Here is a 6,353-nt window from a genome sequence, read left to right on the forward strand (position 1 = left end):
CGTCTCGTTGATGTTGTCACGTTGATGTTGTTCGTTCAACGATATTGCTGTCGCCAGTGTTGGGGTGCGACGTATCGTTGATGTTGTTATTCGTTCGACGATATTGCTGTCGCCGGTGTTGGGGTGCGACGTATCGTCGATGTTGTTGCATTGTGATGTTGTTGAGGTTGTTGTTGGCTGATTGTCCAGAAACGGCAAAGGGCTGTTTGAGGGCTGTTTCTGTTGGGCAGGTTACAGGACTATGCGTGGGACAGTATAGTGGTGAAGGACTAGGTGTGTTTAGTCAAACAGTCTTGTAGTTGATAGTAGATAGAGACATTATAGCTTATTGTCTTATTTGAGTTGTATGTGTGTATTTATTATACTGTTTCTGCTGCACTGATGTAGATTGTGTGGTGATTGCACTATTTTGTCGTATATGCATTATATTATTACGTCGTCGAAAAGAAAAAATTTTATGTATATGACGTCACATGTTGCATGATTACGTTGCGAGGCTTGGGGCGCCACATTTGGTGGCATCAGAGCATATGTTAGATGTCTGGGATGGTTAGGAGTTGGGTTTGTGATGAGGGAGTCTGATGACGATATTATCTGCGTGTGTCTGTGCATTTGACTTGTTATTGATGATTTCTCGATATGATTGATTGTTCTTTAGTTGCGTGTACTTTCGTGCCAAAGGTGTGATGATGATTACTGGAATGTAATTGTTAAATGTTATGATTAACAATTTGATTTCCAGTGATGGCAGCTAGAGAATAGGTACATCCACACGAGGAAACAGACGAGGTTGACAGTGGATTTGGACAGATAAATCCATTTCCACCTCCTCCTATGGGACAGTCACCAGCAGATCAGCCTTTATTGCCTGGTAAGTTGACTTTGGCACAGTTCAGCAGTTATCTTCCGCCGAGATTTGATAGTTCTGAGATCGGTGAGCGAGCAGAGGAGTGGATTGAGAGGATAGAGCAGATATTTGTGACTGCACCGTGTGCTAGATCTGCTTGGTTACGATTGGCTACATTTCAGCTTTCGCGGAATGTACTATTGTGGTGGCAGACGACTGAGGCCGGATTGAGAGCTCAGGGCCGTACTGTTGATTGGGATGTGTTTCGGTCTCGTTTTCTTGATAAATATTTTTCTATAGCAGCCAGACAAAAGAAAGAAAAAGAATTTGAGGATTTGAGATATGGTAGTATGTCTGTTGCTAAGTATGAGACTCGATATTCTGCATTGTTGAAATATGTGCTACATATTGCTACGAATGTTCATGCTAAGATGAGGCATTTCTTGAAATGGTTGAAGTTAGAGTTATTTGATCGTGTGCAATCAAACAACTCGGTATCATTTGAGGATGCAGTGACGAGGGCTGAGATGGCTGAGTTAGTTATGCAGGAGTATGGGGCTCAAGGACGATTATCAGAGCCGACTAGGGAGTCATTGCGACCTCAAGGACAAGCTTTTAAATATCAGAAGGGTTCATCTTCTTCTTCAGCATCATCTGGGAAGCATCGATTTGATTCACGATGTGTTGAGAGTCGTGGGGGCAGTTCTCAGTCTGTTCAAGGGAAGAGAGGAGAGTTCAGAGCAGTGAGATGTTATCGTTGTGGGGGACCTCATTTGATCAGAGAGTGTACACAGACCGAGATCACCTGTTTTGAGTGTGGCGGTGTTGGTCATCTGGCGAGACAGTGTCCTAGTCGTGAGGGACAGCGAGAGCCTAGGAGTGCTAGAGGTAGATCCTCAGAGAGAGGAGGACGAAAGCCTCAGCAGTTTACACCACGACCTTCTGGAGGACAGCCACGTATGCAGGGAGTAGGTCCGCATCAGGCACAGGTGTATGCTTTGACACGAGAGCAGGCAGAGGAGGCACGAGAGGAGATGATAGCGGGTAAGTGTTATTTATGTTCTTATCCTGCTTATATTCTTGTTGATATTGGTGCCTCGCATACTTTTATATCGAAGAGGTTTGTGGTTGAGCATCATATGCGCTCGTCTCCATTGTCTATGCCTCTTTCTGTTTCGACTCCTTCTGGAGTTGATATATCAGTTGTATCTATGATATCAGATGGTATTATTTCTTATGAGGGCTATGAGCTGAGATCTGATATGATTATTCTAGAGATGACTGATTTTGATTGTATTGTGGGAATTAATGTGCTGAGGAGATATTGTGCGACAGTTGATTGTTATCAGCGGGTGGTATATTTTTATACAGATGAGAAAGAGCGTTGGACATTTTATGGGAAGGGTTCTCTTCCCCGTGTTCCGTTAGTATCTGCCATCCGGATGTCTCGGTTATTTGAGCATGGGCATGAGGGTTATCTTATTTATGCTGTAGATGTGACAGAAAAGAAGAAGGAGGTGGGAATAGAGGAGATACCTATAGTTGCTGAGTTTGCCGATGTATTTCCTGATGAGATTCCAGGCTTCCCACCAGCCCGTGAGGTGGAGTTTGGGATCGCCCTAGTGTATCGCCTTGTGGTGCACCAGTCTTATTTGTGAGAAAGAAAGATGGAACTATGCGGCTTTGTATCGACTATCGACAGCTGAATAAGGTAACAATTAAGAATAAATATCCCCTCCCTCGTATTGAAGATTTGTTTGATCAGTTGCAGGGAACCTCAGTATATTCGAAGATTTATTTGAGGTCAGGATATCATCAGATACGAGTTAGAGAGGAGGATATTCAGAAGACAGCATTCAGGACCAGATATGGGCATTACGAGTTTTTAGTTATGCCGTTTGGATTGACGAATGCTCCAGCTGTGTTCATGAGTTTGATGAATAGGGTATTTCAGCCTTATCTCGATCGATTTGTTATTGTATTTATTGATGATATATTGATATATTCCAGGAGTGAGGCTGAGCATGCAGGGCACTTGCATTCAATGTTACAGGTGTTGCGAGATAGACAGTTGTATGCCAAACTCAGGAAGTGTGAGTTTTGGTTGGATCGAGTGGTCTTCTTCGGTCATGTTATATCGAGAGATGGGATTTCTGTTGATCCAACGAAGGTCGAAGCCGTGTTACAGTGGTCTGCACCTACATCTGTACCTGAAATTCGTAGTTTCTTGGGTTTAACAGGTTATTATCGTCGATTTATCGAGGGATTTTCAAAGATTGCTAGGCCTTTGACACAGTTGACTCAGAAAGGTGTGTGATTTCAGTGGTCTGAAGCATGTGAGAGGAGTTTGCCGGAGTTGAAGCACCGATTGACGACAGCACCGGTGTTATCAATTCCTACAGAAAATGAGAGGTTTGTTGTTTATACTGATGCATCATTATTTGGTTTGGGATGTGTTTTGATGCAGGATCGACATGTTGTTGCATATGCCTCGAGACAGCTGAAACCACACGAAACAAGGTACCCTGTGCATGACTTGGAGTTGGCAGCCATTATCTTTGCCTTGAAGATATGGCGACACTATTTATATGGTACCTCGTTTACGATTTATACTTATCATAAGAGCTTAGATTTCTGTTTACACAGGCTGAGTTGAATATGAGACAGAGACGATGGCTAGATTTGCTGAAGGATTATGATTGTGAGAATGAATATCATCCTGGTCGAGCCAATCTTACAGCTGATGCACTGAGCCGTAAAGTGAGTTGTACTGCAGAGGATGTGAGTCGTTTATCAGCTATGATGATGTCTTGTTGTTCCTTGGGATATGATTTTGATATCTCGACGACTCCTATCCAGGTATCTACCTTATTAGCTGAACCTGATATATATGGTTGTATTCGTGATGCACAGATGACAGACGAGAGAGTTCAGCGATGGAGGGAGTTAGTTTCTCAGAAACAAGATACTCGTTTTAGAGTGGCTGATGATGGCAGTTTGAGGATGAATGATAGATGGGTAGTTCCTGATATATCTGAGTTGCCCCAGGGCCTGTTGCGGCATGCACATTGTAGTCGATATTCTATCCACCCTGGTGGCAAGAAGATGTATAAGGATCTATGCTCTCATTTTTGGTGGAAGGGAATGAAACGTGATGTTATTGATTTTGTACGTCGATGTCTTAATTGTCAACAGATCAAAGCTGAGAGGAGAAGGCCGGGAGGTGAATTGAGGAGTTTAGAAGTGCCGACTTGGAAATGGAAGCACATATCGATGGATTTTGTGACTCATTTGCCAAGAAGCACTGGAACTATTGATGCTATTTGGGTGATTGTAGATCGATTGACGAAAGTTGCACATTTTATACCCTATAGCATGAGTAGTACGTACTTGACGATGGCACAGTTGTATATACGAGAGATTGTACGGTTGCATGGTATTCCAGTGTCTATTATTTCTGATAGAGATCCTCGATTTACTTCTCATTTTTGGGAATGATTGCAGAATGCGATGGGGACAGAGTTGAGATTGAATACGGCTTATCATCCCGAGACAGATGGTCAGACTGAGCGTACTATTCAGACGCTGGAGGATATGTTGCGTGCTTATGTTATGGATTTTAAATCTGTTTGGCAGTCATCTATTCCATGGGTAGAGTTTGCGTATAACAATAGTTATCAGAGTAGTATTCAAATGGCTCCATTTGAGGCGTTGTACAGGAGACGTTGTAGATCTCCGTTATACTGGGATGATGTTGATCGAGCTGCAGTTACCGGTCCTTATATGATTAATGAGATGGAACAGAAAGTAAAGTTGATACAGCAACGATTGAAAGCAGCTCAAGATAGACAGGCCGCATATGCCAATAAAAGACGAAGACCCTTAGAGTTTCAGCAGGGCGATCGAGTATTTTTGAAAGTTTTTCCTTTTCGTGGCCTAGTGCGATTTGACATGAAAGGAAAGTTGGCACCGAGGTATGTTGGCCCGTATGAGATATTGCAGCGGATATGCACTTTGGCTTACCGATTAAGTCTACCTCCATCTTTATCTGGTATTCATGATGTGTTTCATGTGTCGATGTTGCGAAAGTATGAGCCGGATCCTTCACATGTGTTAGATATTTCTGAGGTTCACTTAGATCCTGATGTGTCTTATGTTGAGAGACCAGTTTGTATTTTGGATCGATCTGAACGAAAACTTCGTAGTAAGCTTATACCGATGGTGAAGGTTCAGTGGAAACATAGAGGTGTCGAAGAGGCCACTTGGGAGACAGAGCGGCATATGAGGAAGCCCTACCCCTACTTATTCTGATGGTATGACGTATCTTTATTTATGCATGTTATTACTGTTGTTGATTAATTTCGGGTTCGAAATTCATTTAAGGGTGATAGAAATGTAATGCCTGAAGTAAATATTACAAGTTGTTGATTTAGTAATTTGAGATTACTAAATAATTAATTAATTTTAAAGAGGAAAATATGACATATGTTGGTCATATAAAGTCCAAATGATTTGAAATTTGGATATAACGTAGAAAACTCAAAGACATAGAAATTTCATGTTTTGAGTTTTGGAAATTTTTTTCGTTTGACTGGTCCAAATGGATACACCGATGTTAAATATTATATATTATATTATATTATATTAATAATATAATATAATATAATATTTAAAAAAAAATATTTGAAGCGGTCATCAATTCCACTGCAAGAACAGAAGGCAACAAAGACGCGAGGTAAGAGGGAAAGAAAGTTCTGATTTCTCTTTTAAATTCTTGCTACTCATCGGTTTATCCAATCGACGAACAGACTTCAGTTCTAGGATCGTTGACACGAGGTCTTCGACTTGAGGTATAAATTTTATACTTTTGATGATGTTTGAAATTCGTCGATTTCTGGAATAAATCCGATAAATTGTTAAATCATACTGAAATTTAAGATTGTTGAATAGTGTATGATCTTAACGAAGTAGAGAAGATTATTGTGTTGTTGTTTTGAACTTTTCCTAAATTATTATAATTAGGGATTTTTAATCGTTGAATTGAAATTGGTGAGTTGTTTGTCAGCTGTTATTAATTCTGATTATATATTCGGAGTCTACGAAGTATAGGCTACACGTTGATATAAAGTTTTCGCAATTTAACGGATGTTGTAAAATAGCCTATTATTTGATGTTAAATTAATTAGGGGGTATTTGATGGTAGTATTGGAAATTAAATACACCAGAATATTAAATTATTGAGCGATAATAATTTATAATCGAATTTTATATTTCCCGTTTTCACTAGAGGGTAGTGAAAGATGTCAAAATAGTGGGAGCAAATATTTATGAAGTAAAAGTCCAAACTTCATATCTTACTAAATATTTTAAATAGTCATCAACATTTATCTGTTTTTACTTTTCAGTACAAATTGACAATGTCTTCGATTCGCAATCCGATATCCATAATACTCGACAAACACATATTAACTGGACCTAATTACCTCACTTGGCTAAGAAACCTAAA

This window comes from Primulina tabacum, chromosome 12 (genome assembly GCF_025594145.1).
Source record: "Primulina tabacum isolate GXHZ01 chromosome 12, ASM2559414v2, whole genome shotgun sequence".
Classification (NCBI taxonomy): Eukaryota; Viridiplantae; Streptophyta; class Magnoliopsida; order Lamiales; family Gesneriaceae; genus Primulina; species Primulina tabacum.